Consider the following 19,862-nt stretch of genomic DNA (forward strand, 5'->3'; position numbering starts at 1 on the left):
GGAATACTTCACGCTCAGTTAATCCCCATCTAGCTTCTCCCTAAGCTCTAAGCCAGGTTTTCTTCTGGCTCCTTTCTCCCCTGTACATCTGTGTCTGCTCCTGCTCTGCCCACCTGCTGCTATCTGTATTGACCTCTCCTGTCCACCTGTACTCCAGAAGCCTTTGCTACAATTAAAGGGTATCAATTTGCACATTCCAATATGTTGTAAAGCTCTGATGAAGACCCATACAAATCCGTGCCTACAGTTTCCTATTTACTAATCAAGATCTAAGCAGAAAGAAAATACTAATTTTTTACTGCCTGCTAGTGGTTGTTCTGAATCTTATCCTTCATCTTCTGTGGGCTTACAGAGCATCTGCCAGCTGAGCACCTGGTGCCAGATCAATTTTTTTCCTTCCTTTTATCTCTTTTCATGGCTTTTTCATGCCATTCAGTTATTTCATACTCTAGCACGTTCCTTTTATTCCCCCATCCCCTCTTCCTTTTTGTTTAAACTTTCTTCTTTTCTTCCCCCTCATATTCATTATTGCTTGTTAAAACTCAGCTCTCTGCTTGACATATCACTGAGGTGGTTAAAAATCAAAAATGTCCAGGCTGGCCACAGGTACCACAGTCATACAGCCTCACCAGGGGAATGTCCTCCTCTCCCTTCCTATCTTTTTTGCTCCCCCCTTGTTTCTTCTCCCCACTTCCCTGGTTCTTCTGTGTGGTCTCACTCCTCTCCATTCCCCTGGTTGCAATTAGCAAAGCCTGCAGTTTCTATTCCCTTCTTCTTCACTCTCCTCCCTTCTTCCACCCCAACCTGCCTTCATTCCCACATAGCTACAGGTCATAAAGGCACTGCTGGCCTCATCTCTGGACCAGTTTAACCAGACCCCATGGGGAAGGAAACTGCCAGGTCAGTCTTTCCCAGACGAGCAGCCTGTGTGACATGTCCCTCCTGCCACAGTAACTCACGCTCCAGATGATCCCACAAGTGTACCCGGCGTTCACAGAGCCCCATTAAATCCAGCAGCAGAGCCCGGCTCTGGTCCCTGCTGTCCCCAGAGTGTTGTATAACACCGCAGCCACCGAGCTGCAGGCTCACCATGTGACTAACAATTACCCTGCTGCGTTTTCAGCCACTCACACAACAGGCACTGCCTGGGGACACGAAGAAGCCCCTCTCCTTGTATACTGGTTCTCAGACTTTGGGATGTCGAAGTTCCACCAGAGGTCCTGTAATTGCCACAACATGATGAACCTGTGCCCTTCAGACACTTTCAGGTTCAATCTCCTTATGGCACCGTAGAACACTTTTTAATCTGACCAGCACTGGTATCTTCCTTAAAAAGATTTTCTTGTTGATATGAAAACTCTACTTATAAAAACATTTTGTTAAGATAAAAAAATATATCTGTCTGCTCCAAAAGCCCCTTTTCTCAATTATGCTCTCCAGCAATTTCTTTTGAATTGTAGAGACTGAGATACAATCATTTTTTCATGTAGTTCCTAGCTCCAAAGCATTCTACCCTCTTAATGCGACACTGCACACACAATCTCTCAGCAACACATTATTCCCAGCTATACTTCAACACTTAGGCTAGTTGACATCTACAGTCTTGTACTCCCTGATGTGCCCATCCCATCTCACCACTGCACAAAAGCTACTACTTGTAAACCACGCAGGCAGCGCCAGGCTGGTATGAGGTACAAATTGCAACCAGCATCTCCTCCCTGGAACACTGAGGTCGTGCTACTGAGCCACCAGTGGGGTTCCTTGTGGCTGCATGTTTGACTCTAATGCCAGATGAGCAGCAAAAATAATCACAAACCTTCTTGGAAGAGCCCTTCTCGTACATGATGAGGGCAGACTACATCTCGAGTATTAAATCCATCTCTTGTAGAGCTTTTTTGAGGCCTGCACGGTTTTGAGATGCTCATGCTACAAGGAACAGGCTGATGAGTGTGTTTAAGGGTAGCTGATACCAATGCAGATTTATCCAATACACGTGGCCATGCCATGTGTACCTGTGCTCAGAACAAGCAGCTGTTGGAGGTGTAGCAGGCCCTCAAATGTCTCAAAGCAAGGGCAGGGTGGCTCCTGGCTGTGCACTGCACTCCTTGAGCTGGGGCTGGGCAGCAGCAGCTGGCAGAGGGGGCCTGGGGCCAGACTGCACCTGATCCCAGTCCCACATAGCCACGTCTGTGAGTAATGCCTTCTGTTGCTGTGCTTGGCCAGCAGACGCTGTACTGGAGAGGAGTTACGCAACCTCAGTTATTCACACTTGTATTATATCTTGGCTCTGCTGCTCTTGGGAGGCTGCAGATTCCAAAAAGTTTCCCAGAACTTGGGAGAAGCCAAATGGTACAGATGAGTGTATCAAAACCTCCTCAGCTACACAAGCTCTGGGTACACAACACCCGTTCTCTTTCCTCTCTGTCTGTCTATGAAGCTATGACTGTGAAGCTAACTTCATGGATCCTTATCTTTAAAACACTTTATGTCTGATGTCTCTAAAGATCCTAGGAAGCTAACCTGGGTCAAGAATATCAGTGAAAAAAAGCTTCTTACAGTTCAGCTAATATTCATGAACAATGTTTTCTTTGAGCCAGCCGTAGAAGTATGGGCTAACGTTCTACAGCTGCTAAGAACAAATCCCACCAAATTACAAGGGCCGTTTGAGTTTGCCTCTTCCCTGTTGCCACCACATCATAGCCTGTTTATGAAACACACATTTACAGAACGGAAAAAACCCCAACCAAACCCCACTCTGCACAATTCTTGAGAGAATGAGAGATACACATGTGAGCTACTGCAAGCTACCACCACTAGTCATAGTTCCTAAGGAAAAAAAGGTTAATCTATTTAATTAATCTATTTAACCTAGAAGAGATTTGCCCAAACATGGTCACAGCCAATCCTAAAGAAAATGGAATGTGGGGCTCACCAATTTCCATTGGTAATTCTTCTTGACAAAATGTGGGTCTGATTCAAAAGATCCCACCAGAAAAGGCTTGGAAACCCAGTTGCCAGTTGAAAGACCCAAGGCAGAAGGAAAGGATGTTACCTATTCCAGCAGAAGACCAGTGAAGGACACACAACCCTGTATGCACTTTCTGTGTATGAAGCTGGAATTTCTCCCCTCACCATGGAAAAACAATGCTTATTTCAGGTCTGTGTATTTTCAGGCCTGGTTTGACCAAAAGTTGGCATACTTAGCCTAGACACGTGTTTCTGTCAGAAATTTGTGAATCTCTAGCAGATTTTATGATCATCTATTTTTCATGTGTGCAGAAAAAGCACACATGGCTACACTCAAGTGCACAGGCAGTAGAGAGCTCTTTGCCTACATGCAGTTTTACAGATTTTATACAGCTTTCAACTAAATCACATATCTCCATGCAAAGTATGCCACTCTTGGATATCACATGGATTTTTAATGCTCTGAGGGATCCTTTGGGTCTATAAACAACAAGTAGATTACATTCATCTACATCATGACAGACTTCCCCCCCTCCTTGCTTGTGAGACAAAATATGGCTCTTGTTCTTCCCTGGAACTAGTATGGAATCCAAGCACAGCTCATGTACAGTTATGAGAAAACCCTGCCATATTTTTCATTGTAATTAACTGCTTCGGAGCAAGACTTCTCATGTATAAAGATGAAGAAAGGTCTCAGCTTTGCCTGAAAGACAACTTGCCTTTCAGCAATGTCTCACACTTTGAGTTTTGACTGAAACATTCCACTGCTTTGGTGACCTGTTGTGCCAAAAAAGCTGCCTTGTGTTATGCTTCGCTTTCAGCTGAATTTGCCAGCACATGCCAAGGGACAGAACAAAGTATTGCAATTTACACTGGAACACTATTTTGTGCTGCTCCACACATGAAATTGATGTCAGGAAAAAGTGCACAAAGGGCATGGAAAACGTAAATAAATACTGTGATCCTTTTACCTTCAGTTTTAAATAGATGGATTGAAATGCATGGATCCTAAAGATTTATGAATCCGTTCATAGTCCATTCTGGAGTTTTAACATTTCATGCAGCTTGTAGGAGGGAGTGTATTATTTATAAAAAAGTCATGGTTATTCAGCAGTGTTTATTTCTGAAGAGCAACAAAATACCTTCAAGGGGAAGAAGAAATTCATAACTCTGGTTTACTACCAGGGTTAGCCAACTTAAAAGTCTTTTCTCATGACTGATTTACAAAGGCCTTTGCTCTTATGAGCATGTTTGGAACACTGGACATTTTGCTACCAGCAGTAGGAATCACCTCCATCTCTCAGGACAGACAGCACTGCAATGGATTCAGAGAGGTGGTAGTGGGGGAACCTTTACTGTTGGGGAGATACTTGAGCTTTACTTTTGCAGCCCTTTTCCCAGCACAGTATTGAATGGACATTCAGAAGTAGGGCCTGCAGGGAGAAAACCCACAGCAGCTATTCACAGATATCATTTCTGTGTGACACCAGTTTCTTGGCCATGTGAACAATTTCTTCCGTCTGATGAAATGTAACATCCATTTCTTGTTTTCATTTTCTGTCTTTTGGCTCCTTTGCCCAAAGTTGTTTTTAAGACAAAGTGCCTGAAAGGATTATAATGTAAAAGTAAGTGCAGCCTTAGCATACCTTTGGTCTTTCTATCTACTTTACCTCATTGGAATTGCAGTGATTGCTTTTCTTCCTAGCAGGTAATAAATCAGTTTCAATGAAAAAGAAAAACAACTCAGACATAAACCAGTATTTTCAAATAGTGTTTCTCAGTCAACTTTTATCTTCACCCTCTGTGAAAGTGGAGCTTGCAGAAGTTGCATTCGGCTCACCTCAACTAACCACACTGTATCCTTCTTAGCTATGAAAAATTCCTGCAAGCCACCAAGGGAAGTTCATAGTTTAACTGAACAAATCCCAAGCCATCTGACCTGTCCCTCCTGTCTCTGCTTGGCAGTGCTGACAACAGAAACATCTGAACTGTGTCTGTGTGTAGAGCAGATAGCCCAGCCACAGACAGATGCAGCACTGCTCATCATAGGAGCCATTTCTGGCTTGTCTCCAGCAGAGCCTTGAGGACAGGTGGATGGTGCTGCTCAGGGATAAGAGGGAGGCTCTCTGTGGTTAATAGCTCCTGATAGGTTTTATTTCCATGGATTTTCCACAAACCACATGAACATATGGCAGCCAGGAGGACCTGTGGTCACGACTTCACGAGCCGTGTGAGAAGATAACTTTCCTAAACTCAGCACCTGCTAACATCATTTGATACTCCTACTGCATGCATTATGAAACAATAAACAATCATTTTGTATTCAGCACCTTGTGCCAGCCCTTATCTGTAAGCCCTGCTCTATGACTTCTGATATATTGCTAAATCATTCTAACAGATAACATCCTGCCCATGCTTTCCTTTTGAGCAGGGATGGAGATCTGGCACCTGTGTCCCTGTTCATGAGAGGCATCAATGGGCAGTGTCTGACCACTGCATGCACTGCCAGCAGGAGTGTCCCTCCCACAGTCCTGAGTGTCCCTGCTGCTCTGAGCACACGGCACGGGTACAGCGTGTTCCCAAAGACACTGTTACCTGTTAAACACAAGGCTCTGGGAACTAAAGGGCACCTGTATGCTCCAGGAAAATATTGGGATAAGTTCAACTGCTCATGGTATCCTGCCAAAGTGCTGACCAGAGTGGTGGTGTGGTCCTGTGCGCTACTCAGTGAGAGCGTGGTGGACAGCCTTCAGCTGGCCTGTCTCAGCTCAGAGAGTGAGGGGTCATGGCAGCATTGCCAGCTCTCCTTGGGAATGGAGCATCAATGAAAATTAGGTATAACAGAAAAAACACTAAGGCTCTTGAAGGATTTGCATAAAAAGGATTTGCACCTGGATCAGAAGTCAAAATCCTTGGAAATTTTTGCATACACACATACACACTCATACCTGCACACATGCATGAAACATAATGCTTTAGATATTATGAAATCAGATTCCACATCTGAGAAGGGAGAGGCCTGGAAGAGCTATGGTTTTGTAAAACATCATTTGGCACTTTCAGTCTCAGGATCTGAAAGGGATGTTTTGGCAATGCTGACATTGTACACAGCAGGCTCCAACAGCAAGCACAGAGATGGTGTTCTAAGGAAAATTAATATTGCTTCCCATTTAATGTATGGCACCAGTACTTAGGAAGAGTTTCTTAGCAAGCCACACTAATCTCCTAACTGATTTGCAAGCTATCACACATGCATTTAACTTTACCTTAAATGAAACAAAACAGCAATGCAGTGAAGTATTGTTGAAACCTGAAAACAGTTCACTCCACATAATTAAATTTTAATTCAAAATGTCATTGCTTGTGTATGATAGAAACATTTTTTATGATTAGTCAGACAATTTCTACATAATAGTTACCTTTATTTGAAGGCATATTGACTCAAAACAGTAAAAAATGCAAATGAAGATTCTTCACTAGCTAAAATGATGTCAAATTATATATACAAATGGTAACATAAAAGAAAAAAAAAGATTTGTCAAGTACATCAAGTAAAGCTCTGGAATAATACAAAACTCCTTGCTGCCTTAATCAGAAAGTGTAATAGCTCCCATTTAAAGAAAGAGGAATTAAAGGCAGAGTGCAGTCCTAAATAACACTCCCATCTACTCTGAAAATGGTGGCAGAGTAATTTTTCATGGGTCTGTGACACATGAACAGAAAGCACCCTGGGTATTTGCTGCCTAACACACGAAAAGTGGATTTTGCATCTCATATTGGGACACTCAAACTGAAGGTGAGCAAGATACTTCTGCATTTGTAATATCCACAGAATTGCTCATCCCTGTCCACAACCTCTCAGCTGTGTTTTCCTCTGCTGGTGATCCATGCCTTTGCTGCCCCTGCCCTGTGAGGTTTCCAGGCACAGCACACACCCTGCTGTCCCACGCTGCTGGGAGAAGTGAGACCCTCTGGCTCAAGCTGTCTTGGTTCACTGCCCACCCTCCTCCTGCTGCAGCCCTGCTGGAGGATCTCAATCCCAGATGGGTGAGGCTGTGAGGATAGGACTGGCAAAGGCTTTGGCTTCCAAAGGAAATGGCACATTCTGCCCAGAACACACCTTCACCATTTGTTTTTCCTTTACTTCCTAAAACTTGCCCCAGCTTTGGTGCAAGGCAATCAGCATTAAGCTCTATGCAGGAGAAATACACAGCAATTATGAGATGTTCTCTGCAATCCCCCGCCCTGCATTAGCCACTGCTTCACTGCAGGCAGGGCATGGTGCAAGGAGGACTCAGAGAGATCCCCTGCAGATGTTTTATGAGCTTAGACCACTCTAAAATGGTTCTTACTTCCATCATAGCAGGACGATGTAAAGCCTGCTCTGTGCCAGCTCTGTGAGTGAACAGGGTGTGTGGATGTGCAATATGCTGATAACAGACGAGGTGCCAGTAGATGGCTCTCAAGATATGAGGCCTATGGCTCTCACAGGGCTGAGCCACCTTCCTGCCTGGGGAGCACTGCTGCTGCATGCCGGGAACAAAACAGACACTCAAACTGCACCTGGGGACAGCACAGGACAGGGGTGGCATGCAGCTGTGGCACCTTCTCCCTAGACATGCCTAAAAATAGCAAAGTTCTTAGCTTTGTTAGTTTTGATAATTCAAGGCAAAAATGCACTCCTCACTAAAGCACGCTTGAAATCTCCCTTTAATTCTTTAAATGAGATTTAAGGGCTGTTTAAATAGGCTGGGAAAAGCTGAGATAATGCTTCTGCAGGAGCCCTGGTAGTGTGCAAGCAGAGGTACTGCCAGTCCCAGGGGGGTTATGTAGTTAATAAGTCAGATTTTCTTAACTAAACAGTTGAGCTATGTCTATTTAGAGTTGATTTTCTCAAGCATACATGAACTAACACCCCTAAGGGGAGGGGGTCCAGGAGGGATGCTCACAGTTAGAAATTCTACAGAGGATTGAAATGAATTTTTAGTGCTGTGTAACTACAGTAGATAACATTTAATTGGGAGAGGAGAGGAGAGGAGAGGAGAGGAGAGGAGAGGAGAGGAGCTTTCATTCTCAGTTTAGACAGCAATTGATATCTCAAGTCTAAATTCAAATGAATGAAATTAAATGAAAATTAAATGAATGAATGAAAGTCAAATGAATTGAGTAAATAAAGAGATAACAAAAGCAACCAAATTCTTTTTGCCACCCAGTCATTCTTAAAACAAGGAAGAGGGTTTGTACACTACAACTTTATACAGACAACTGGTCATTTAGTGGATATACTAGAAATTCTGCTGGAAATGTTATTAAATTTTTAATTAAATTTGGTTTTATTGTTACTTTAAATGCAATTTTCTACAAAGCATGTCCTGAGGCCTTTGCCAGTCAACTGTGATACATTTTCCTGGTCAGTAACCCCAGCCTATATATATTACACTCCTTCTCTTTCTTGGTTTCATGTCAGGGACAGCTAGAATGAGTGCTGACTAAATAATTAGCAAAGGGAATACCACCTCTGTATGTTTCTGTAGTCACTAGGTTAGCAAGAAAACAAAACTAACTTTCATAATCTCTTTCCCTTTAGGTACCTGGCACTTTCCAGGAGCAAAGTAGGGAGAAAATGTAATTGCTAAAATCTCACACATTCATTATTAGACTAATGATACCTTTTTCTCTCCATCTTGTCCCATAAAGGCATCTATAGGAGAAATGCAGGCTTGTATTATTTCAACCCCATCAAGCAATAGTGTAAGTATGTAGAATATTAGAGTATTATGTAATAAGGTAGAATAAGATAATGAACATAATACAGCATTATTAGACAGTGTGCCCAAACCATTTCCAGCCACAAGAAAAATAAGGGTGAGGGCAGGGGGCTTGCACTGGCACTAGTGAGGGTGAGGAGTCCTGAGTGAGCTGCCTTCCTTCTGTGCCCTCCAGAGGAACAACACTTCCTAATTTCCAGCTCTGCTCCCAAGTTTGTGTATGTTCACGTTGTTCCTCTTGCCTCCTCCTACTCCAATCCAACCATAGGCTACAGAGGGAATTTAAGGAAGGTAGCTGGGTAAGTTTTGTCAGGTAAATTAGGTCTGCCACCTGTTTTGCATGAAGAGTATCTAGTATTTCAGACCATTAAAAAAAAAAAAAAAGGATAAATTTTCACTGAGAAGTTGGGCTGAGTTGAGGTAGGAACAAACTTTGGTTTTCTGAACCTCAGCTTTTTACAGCAGATGAGTGTCATTTATTCCATGGTACTCTCCAAAGCCCTGCATGGAACTCTGCTCTCCAGTTTGAGAAGGAACTGTTGAACTCAAACGATGTTAAAGTAAGTTACATCACTGAATTGTAGCCTTTCTGGTATTAATAGGGGTACCAGAAGCTGTGTGAGTCATGTAAAAAAAGCTTCCATTCTTATACAAGGTCATCATTTCTCTTTTCCACCTCACCCCAGATTTCTCCCATATGAGGAGTAGAGGCTGGTATTAGCATTGGAAGGAAGTTGGCTGACATTCTGATCCCACAGAAATAAATGTGAGTTAGTTATTTTAGTTAGCCAGGATTTTTTCCCATCAGCTTTCATGACTAATATAGTTAGTCCTTGATTTACATGCTATTATCTCCCTCTGAACTTTAGAGAATCTTGTGCTCATTTCTTTTTATTACAGCACTAGAAACTATTAAAGAAAAGCTCACCTTGAAGTGTAGAAGGAAAGGTGGTGGTTCTGCAAAGGCAGGCTACCTAATGAATTCATGGCTTCCCCTACAGAACTCTTCTCGTACTGGTGATGGGAATTTTTCAAGATAAATTCACTAAAATGAATTTCACTTATTATGCTTCTCCTTTTATGGACCTGTGCCCTGATTCAATCTCCCAGTCTGAACATCTGGTATGCCTTAAAAAGATTCTTCTATGTGGAGCCTGGTTCCCGATTTCCTCAGCTATTATTTATTACATCGTTTGGGCTTTAGAAGGGATTGCTGAACCAGTGTGGATAATCTAAAAAATAAACTTAATCTAAAACTAATGCAAACTGTACAGCATAGGAGATTTAGAAAAGCTTACTTAGCAGTCAAGTAAAACCCTTTTATTTATCTTGGTACTTCCTGAATCCACCTCTGAACAGACATGGGACCATGAGGGAAAAAAAACCAAAGTACTTTTTGAGTGACCAGAAGGCAGAAATTCCTCACACACTGGAAACAATTGTCCGAGCAATGTTTAGGGATCAGAGAGGTTTGAACTCCCTCACATTGCCCCCATCTCAGCTGCCAGGTGGCATCAGGAAGTTTCAGCCCTTGTTTTGAGAACAGTGTCCATTACCCACATTTAAGCCAAAGCATCTTTTTCAATTTAAATTACGGCTGCCTTAACAGCCTGCTGCCTGAAATGTTCTTTGATACTGAGGCAGAACACTTTCCAACGGTGCACAGTCAAATCTGTGGGGCCTGTTAATGCTGTGTGCTGGCAAAACCCCTATTTGGGACATAGAAAGGTGATTATCACCTTCTAAGCTTTGTCCAAATAGAAAGCTAAAACAATCTGGATTGGATGTGAACACTGCGTACAAAATTCTTTAACATCTCATGTCTCCAGAGTCGAGCTTAGTGCCAATGGCTTCAGCAAATGAAGCAAAATAATCCCAGATCCAAGGCCTTCAGGAGTGAGAAAGGCAGAGCTGTTGGTAGCAGCAGTGCTGCTCTCACAGAGTTTGTTAAATGTGGTGTGGAAACGTGAGTGCTCAGGAGCTCATGAACCCAGATGGAGGAATTTTAACGTGTTCTTGCAGGAACAGAGACGAGCTCTGCTCAGGGCCAGGTGACGTACTAGGTGTTGTTCAAGAGACCTTCTGGCACTCTTGGGGATTTTCCACACCTCAAGCAGCCAGTTTTAGCTAGAAAAGTTTTAGGTTTTTTTCCAGAGAAGAAGGCTTCTCCTTTTTCATGTCAATAATACTTATTTTCAAGCACAGATTATTTGTATATAATTCTTGTCTTTTTTCTCTGGCTTAACCATTGTTAAGGGTTTGTGTTGCCATAACAGCACATTTTTCAGTGATACTGATGGGGCAAATCCAGTTCAAACACCCCTCCCAGTCATAGTCATCTGTTCTGATACACATATGACATATCTATCATTCTGAGAATGTAAAATGACCCAGAAGATGGGGGGAGTGAGCTCTGGATGGCCTGGTCAGATCCTCTTTACTATTGTCATAAACACATCTGGGTTATTTTGCTGAATCAAGATTATCTGTTTCTTTGTTTGACCTTCAACAGCAGTTTTAAACACCTTGGCACCTTGAAATATAGAGAAAACAGTTTCTTAAAAGCACCAGTACCTGTGCACTACTGCCTTTCTCTCCAATACCTAAAACCAGCACACCAGCCAGCACTTTATTGCAGAAATTTGTTCTGTGCTGGAAAGCAGCCCTAGTATGGACTTAAAAGTCAATGTCTCCTTTCCTTGTTAGCAGAGCTGCCCAGAGCAGAGCCCAGCTGCCCACCACAGCTCCCCAGCCACATTTGCTGCTTAGAGCTGACCCACAGAGGTGGGGAAGCCGTGGCTGAAGCTAAGCTCAGGAGCACTTCCCAAATCCGAGTTCAAATGCATTTCTGCCTTCCTGCTGGGGGAGGAATTGAGCATGTGCCTGTCCCTCCCTGTGCCAGCAGGTCCTGCAGCAAGCAGGGCGTGAAGGCCACCAGGGCTGGTGCTGGGGTCTGGCTGGGTGCCCAGCCCAGCAGCCAGCAAGGGAAGGTGTGAGCCTGAGGAGGAGCAACAGAGCCAAGGCTGCTCATCCAGAGAAGCCCTGCCTGTGAGAGATGGTGCTCCAGAGGCAAATGCTCAGCTGCATTCTGCAAATGATACCCTTGTTAAAGACTGTCAAATGGCTCAGAAGTAAGGTTTCTGGAAAATGTACAAAATGAAAACAAAATTACAGCACTGCTGCAGATAGTGACAAAGCATGAAGATACATCAGCATTAAATAAATAGCCAGCTTGGGGTTCTCAATTGCAATTACCACATACTCTCTGTGTTTGCAATACCTAGGAGACCCACAGCACATTACAGAATTTTGTTAATTACTTAGTAAGTGAAGAAGGAGAGGAAAAAACACAGTGACTAAAATGTATATTGTGTATTGATTTAGAGAACTGTAATTTAAAATTAATAATTTATCATTCCTTTTAACAGGCTATAGTCTATTTTATAAAAAGTAATGAAACCTTTGGAATACAGAGGAAATCACTTCCCACTCTGTCATTTCATCTATGCTGAGAAAGGAGAAGGAGTGGTTTGTCTTGCTTTTGCCACATTTATAAAATGTGCAGTTTGGCAAAGAGTAGATTAGCAAGATTACAGACTTCTCTTTGCTGTTACTAATCATGAAAAACAGTGGACAAAATAGTAACTAGTGTGTAATGTTAGGAGAGTCTCCCCAGGTAATACCCTCAGGAAGCAATCACAGGGGCACTCAGAACAGTGACAGTGATTGCCCCACCAGTTTCAGCAGTTCTAACCAGCAGAAGTTGCTTGGCTTATTGAATGATAATGAGATCATCTTCATCTCCCTCTTGCTTGAAAAGCTAAGTCACTCAGATCAGGACTTCCACAAGAAATAGAACACTGCAAGCTATTAATGAAGTCACAGTTGGTTCACATCTAACTAGAGGAACAACCAAAACAAAAGTAACTTGTCATGAGAAATTATTTAACCCTGCTGCAGCTGCAACCTTTGTTTTGAGTGTATGTGTCCATTTGGGCTAAATAATTTCCTACAACCACACTGTGAAAACTTTAGGGCGAAAAAGCTTCACAGAGAGCTTCAAACAAACCCAAGTATTAAGTTCTTATGTGCGCTTTCTTTATAGAGGCATTAATAATTTTCAGTTATTGCTCATTTTTAGTGCAGATAGCGCATGCTACATCCTTGCTGTTAGAGACGTGAAAAGCTTCACAGCACGGTGAGGAGGTCAGGTCCCAGCCTCCTCTCCAGTGGAAACAGGGCTTATGGGATTACATTGATTATGAGCATGCAACTCTTTTCTCCCTCATACATTATTTATTTAATTGGCTGCTTTCAACCAAACTAGAGAATCACAGATTTCTCCAAAGTAATTAAATTCCTACAAGTTTCATTGAAGCAGACAAATAGGAAAAGGACAGAGACCCTAGACATGCTCTGAACTGAGATTCTTTTTAATAGACACCAAAGAACCTCAAGAGGAGATTCAGCTAATGATACCAACTACAAGTAAAATCCATGTGAAGCTCTGACCCCTGTTAAGGGTCTTTAGAGACAAATTAGACACAAATTTAGTGCTGATGAATCTGTGCCAGCTGCCATCAGCTGCTGCATGCACCTTGCATTTGGCATGGGTGCTCAATGTGTTGAAAGTGTAGCCCAAAGTTAGGATACTGTCCTAAAATCTGGAGAGACATTACTGCTCTGCCATGCATTTCTGTGTGATTATGGATTAGGATTTGTATGTTGGTGCTAAAATGAGGACAATGCCTTTGGTCTCTACAAAGAAAGATGCAACAGGTAGTAAGGCACTCACACAATGTGGGGACACAAAGAAGGAACGTCAAAAACCGTGGAGAAAATTAGGAAATTATCATACAGCCTCTCCTTCTCCCACTTAATGCATAACTTGTCTTCTAGATTTTATTTTTACATATCTTGTTTCTTGTATATTTTTTTTTCTGACCAGTTACCCTCTGACACCAGTTGGTTCAAGATATGTAATCAGCCTGGGAAGAACTAGAGGAACAGCTCACAGCTTCAGAAGGAGGCCTCAGGAAGAGAATCCAAAGCATGTGAAGAGGCAGCATCCCAGGATAGCTGGGATTTTCAGAGAACTGCTACTCTGCCTGCAGTTTGCTTTACATGTCCTGTTGATTGCAATAATATACCCCCAGTAACTTTTCTCTTGAGACTTAATTATAGAATTAACATGCCAAATTTTCAAAATTTCAGCAGGTCTCCAAACAAAACCATCGGAAGTAGGAAAAATGCATACATGAGGCAATCAGCTGTTAAGAGCCACAGACATAGGGAATTGCATCTAATCCACTAGTTCCCAACAGCTGGAGAAAAGTCATTACTTGTAGGCAAGGTAAGCCACCATGCCCTTTCAGAGCCACACTCAATTTTCATGCACTCTTTCTGCAGGGATGGGATTCAACAGCAGAACAGAGGTAGCTGTTCTGATGGGGCACACACATTACAAACTTATGTCTTCATATGAATAGTGTACAGGTTTTTTTCTAATTTCCCCTCCCAATTAATTAATTTTTCTTTAAAGCTCAGTATTTTCAATTGGTGGAAGTTCTGTTCTACTTAGGATCATTTCACTTTCTCTTCATTTTTTTGCAATTCTCAAAGCATCTCCCTTTCTGGGGGGAAAAACCCACCAAAAGCAACAACCATAAAACCAAAACTCCCAAATCTGATATGTCAAATGCTAAAGTAAGGTTGCTTCTATTTATCTAGATGAAAAGAGAATCACCCATTTCATATACAGTAGGCACTCCAGGACAAAACCAGAAACTAAGTGGTTTATCTTTATGTCTAGTCCTGGGTCATCTTACTGTTGTGCAGATGAAAGGTAACAAAGGCACTGTCATACTGCCAGATCACTTGACTTCTGTTTAAATTCATCCTTAAAGATACAACTACCCCAAATCTCATCCCCAAGCAGGTCTACAGAATACAGAGATAGCAAATATCTAAGTGGCTCTTAGAAGAATGTCCCTGGTGTTATCCCTGGGCAACATTGTCTATTACACTGCCAAATTAATGAGGACCAAACCAGCAAAAAATTCTGAGTGACAAAACAAAGCAGATCTCCTAGCTCTGAATGGGCCACTGAATGATCATTCCTCTGCTCACAAAGTTTGGTTCCAATTACACCTCTGAATTGCTCATTCCTTGAAGACATCTGGTGTAAATTGCTTTCTGAAAAGTAGCCACAAATTTCACAAAGTTATGCAGATACAACAGCTGTTGTATATATGCTCACCCAAAAGCGAGAAGTGGCATTCTGCTTCTTCCCCATCTTGGAACATAAACTCACTTCTTTGCATCTACTGTGCAAGCAGAATTTGGGGTTTTTGTTCTTGGATTTGAGGGGTTTTGCCTTGTTTTGTTCTATTTTGTTGGTTCTGTTATTTTTCCGCCCCTTTCCTGCTGGCTCCATTCCTTCCCCATAAACCTATGCCTGCAAATTACAATTGCTGTGTTGCTAAATTCTGGCTTTATACCTAGAAAGTGCTGCAAAATCCTGGCTGAGGTTGTGCTGAGTGCTCGGCGGCTGTTTTGGTGGCAGCTGTTTTCTCTGAGTCACCTGGAAACCAGCTGTTCTTTAGCTGCCTTCTCCTTGGTTAGAGGATGCTCACTGGAGGCAACTTCTGGGATTTGTGATTCATTTGCAGGAGATTGCTGGACAGATCCTGCTTTTCCCATATGCTGGAAGGCCACCTCTGCAAACAGCTGTGCCATCTGGAAAGGTGTGACAATGCTCTTGCTTTTGAGGGTTTGATTAATCAATATAATGTGAATTTTGTTCAAAACTGTATGGGTCCAACCTAAATTTCAGTTATCAACAGGAATGTCTCTGCACACTTCACTAAGCTTTCAGTTAGATTGTGCTAAATTCAGCATCTCTGTTTTCCCAGCAGATGATGATTGGAAACAAAATTCCTGTGTGTGCAGAGAGATCAGAAAAACAAAATCTATACCACACTCAAGCAATGAATAAACTATATCTGAGTTAGGGATGTGGTTTGATTCATCTGTCATTTAGACTGGCTTAGTGTCAATATCTCCTGACCTCAGCCAAATGATTCTGGCAGTCCCCTGAAGAGCAGGGACAAAACAAAGCCCCAGTATCTTGAAATAGCATAACATGAGTTATTGTGATGGAGCTTTTAATAATATACAAGAGACATACAGTATCCATGTTTGGAGTAAAATAAGGATGGCATTTACTCTAAAATGAATGGCTGACTTGGATCCTGGTCCTACAATAGTGAATGGCAAAAAAATCTCCACCAAAACAACTCCACTCATATTTTTTAAACTAAAATTTTAACAGGATTCTTTTTCCTGTGAGAGATATGAAGAGGTATCTTTGCTTACATTATTTTAAGACCTTTTAATAAATCCACATGAATTGTCAGTATATTTATCTGATTTGATTTTATATGATGGGAAAAGGGGAAATAAATGTGTTTAACAGAGAAACCAAGCAGGCATCTAAAATGATGAGATTTTTCCCAGCATTTGCTGTGATCATCTGATTCTACATCCCCCTGCCCTCACTCTTGTGTTTCTGTGCCTCTGTTCTTTCTAGATTTTATCTGACTCTGAGACTCAGCTCCTGTCTCTGGAACAGAGATAGCACACCTAGGTTACTGCCGTCTAAGTAATGAAAAATGGTCATTAGTAGGATTGCAGGAAAAGAAAATTTTGAAATGCTCTAGCTATATAATAACTGCCACAGAGTGCTACACACAACACAAATTACGCCTAGAAATGGACAAACCTCCATGGACCTTTCCAGTTTTTCCCAGTTTCTTGGGGTGGTTTTTTTTTTTTTGTTTTCCTTTAAACTTCATCAGTCCATATCACAGAAGAGATATATGCTGTCTAAATAATACAATAAGCTGTCTAAATATTTCTAGTACCAGGGGATAAGGAGACATTTTAAACTTAAATGTTTAAACAGACATTTAAGAAGCTGAATACAGGAGCCAACACAGGTACCATTCCTCAATCCCCCTGGGTTAAGGAGAGGGACAAATATTAATATAATGAAAAGCAAGCACAGCCCCTACAAAAGCTGGATCAACCCTTCTCCCAGGGCACTGCAATCAGCAATTCCTGATGAAAGATGTTAAACAGGAAAATATTTCCACATGGCCTTGTAGACAGGTCTGCCCCTTCCCTGGGCTCAGCCTCCACAAGTGAGAAATGGGCTGGTGTCCTGCTGCCCCTGCCTGCCTGCCCTCCCTGGTGTGGGGCACTTCAAAACACTGCTCCTGGTAAGGAGATGAGGCAAAGGAGGTTGGAGAGGAAGGGAGAGCTTGTTCCTAAGGGAAAAGGATTCTTCCAGTGGTAGAAACCAAATGTCACGGATGGGTACATGCTCAGCTCCTGCCTGCTCAGAATGGTTTCTGCTCTCTAACACCTCCTGTTGCCTTTTTCCTCTACATCATCAGCAAGGATCGAGTCTCTTGAACAGGGATTTATTTTGGAGAAAAAGCAGAAGCTGAAGGCCTTGCAGAAAACATCAGAACTACTTCTGAATAAATTGCCACTGTGACCACACTCTGATACCACACAAACACGGAACTAACACTGCTCCTGTAAAGGTTGCAGGATTTGTCTTGTCTTTGTTGAACCTTAGGCTGCTGTTTCATATTCTAATAGAAATTAAAGAGCTAATTACATACAATTTAGACTACACATGAGGGACACAGGCTCAGCTTCCAGCTGAGCTGGGAAAATTTTAATTGTTTAGTTAGAAAAGCAATCTATTTGGAGATGTGCGAAACAACTTCTGATTCTAGGTTAAAAGTCATCAGAGCAATTTATGATCTTACAACTATTAATTTCCTAATTTAGATCAAGGAATAGCAACTGTAAGGAAAAGGCAGTGACTGTGTAGATTAAATCATTAGACCCACAGTCAGCAGAACTAATGTCCATTAACCCAAGTGGCAGCATTAACACCCTTCTTCCTGGCACGGACCCACGGCCTCCCCCTAATCTGCTTTTCTGGAAGAACACCTGGCTACAACAGAGTGAGGCAATTCCAGGAAAAAAAAAACCAAACAAACTAAGCAGAAAGGCAGCATCCATCTTATTTGGCTATGGGATTTTCCACAGTGATATGGAGTCCATCAGTGACGGGCACAAGGGGAGAGTGTCCCCTCCTTCCCACCAGACTGCTCAGGACACTAAGGATCGCAAAACCACTTTATTGGGAAAGGACTGTGGGAAGCTGCAGGGCAGAAGGAAGGAAAAGCACTAGTTTTCTGGCCAGCATCAATGTCACCTGCCTCTTCTCTCCTGCCTGGTCAAGTCACCCAAAAACCTGACAGACAGCTTCCAGCAGAGACTGGCTGTAGTGCCACTGGCAACCATAGGACATTATTACACTGAAGGAAAAAAAAAGAGAAGAAGCAGAGAAATCTCAAAGGCATTTTATTTTTATCATGATGAAAAAGTGTCCTCATGTTCCAGTAATGAATGTGAACACACGCATTTTAGGGATCTTTTAGTAATATTTACTCCTTAGCTATTCTCATTTCCCAAAAGCGCCCCTTTCTGGGTCTGCTACCATCAGTTCTGTACAGTCCACAGTCAGCAAGGAATGTCATTTAAAAACTGCTAATATGTAGGATTTAAGCAGCATTTATGTGGCTGACAGATTCTGTCTTACTGTGCAGAAGGGATAAGTAACAAAAACCAACAATAAATTAAAAACTTGCAACAACAGTGAGATTTAACGAGAGCGCATTCACAGAGAGCTGCCGAGGGCAAATTAAACGAACCAGGATGGATTGCCATCTGTTTTGGGCAGTGGCACTTGGCAAGGACCTAAGGCCAGAAGGGACTGGTGTTATCTTTGCTGTCTAGGTCACCACACCATGCTGCCTAGGATAGGCTCAAGCCAGGGATTCAAACAAAATAGTTGCCTTCAACTTCTCCTCATGCCAGAGCAGCACAAAGCAAATACATTTTGCATAACCCTTGACAAGTTATCTGCCATATTAATCTGGTGATTTGCTCAGTTGAGTCTCCAGATTTATCTGCTCTCTTTTAATTGTGGCCATGATTCAGTCATCGCATCCATTTTTGCTGATATCACTGGAAGTGTACCTCATTTGTTCAGTAATATGCTCATTTTATTAAAAAGATAAGGAAGAAATATAAAATGAAAGACATTAATAAACATTGGACTGACTTAGTACATCAAACCACCACATGAGTACTCATAATTTAAGAAGAATAACCCCGTCAGTCACTGAATTAATAATACAACTAAAGATCTGGGCTCTATTTTCTAGGGTCTATACAAATCTGTTATAAAAAAAGAAATACGCAGCCTCTGTTTTGAGGCAAAAATATTGGGTAACTCTTTCAACACCAATCACTAAAGAGATTGCCTGATATATTGGCAGAAAATTCAAAATTTCAGGTCCAAGAACATCAAAATACAGAATAAAACACTGCTCCCCTTCAACCCTTCCCCAGCCCTGACTGAACTGCCACCGAGCTTCACTGCTAGGGCGAAGATCTGTTTGGTGAGAAGGGGCTGGGCAGGTCTAGAGCAAGGTGCTTTTGCCACTGTGCAGAAAACTGCTGGAGGACATGAAGGTAAAGCACTCTGTGTCCCCTGTCCACCTGAATGACATGGGCTCATGCTGCATTTTAGCTGCAAGTGCAGTCTATGGATTAATGGTACTGCTCAGACAGGGCAGTGGTGACTCTGGTCCCTCTGTTCTGTGGTGGGATAGTAAAGCTGGATTTTCTGGGTTTTTTTTTCCTGAGTTCAGGTGCAAGGAATACTCCTTGCCTAGAGTTTTCTATTTCCTACCCATCACAAAGAGGGCAGAGACATGGAAATCTTCAGGGTGATGTTCCATGACCTCTGAGGTCATGTTAGAATCTATCAACAGCTCTCTTTGGAGATAAACTGCTGGAGCTCTTGACAGCACTACTTAATATGTACTCATACAGTCCACTGACAAAGACCTGTCAGGGCAATAAAAATAAGAATTCTGTCTTCAGTCTTTCCAGTTTCCCCAGCATAAGTGTCATAACACCATATTCCTCCCTCTCTCTTAAATAGCAGCAAAGCTGTTCAATGTGTCAGAGCTT

The sequence above is a fragment of the Melozone crissalis genome, unplaced genomic scaffold (assembly GCF_028551555.1).
Source record: "Melozone crissalis strain CALT ecotype California unplaced genomic scaffold, PUWL_Pcris_2 ptg000023l_1, whole genome shotgun sequence".
NCBI classification, from domain to species: domain Eukaryota; kingdom Metazoa; phylum Chordata; class Aves; order Passeriformes; family Passerellidae; genus Melozone; species Melozone crissalis.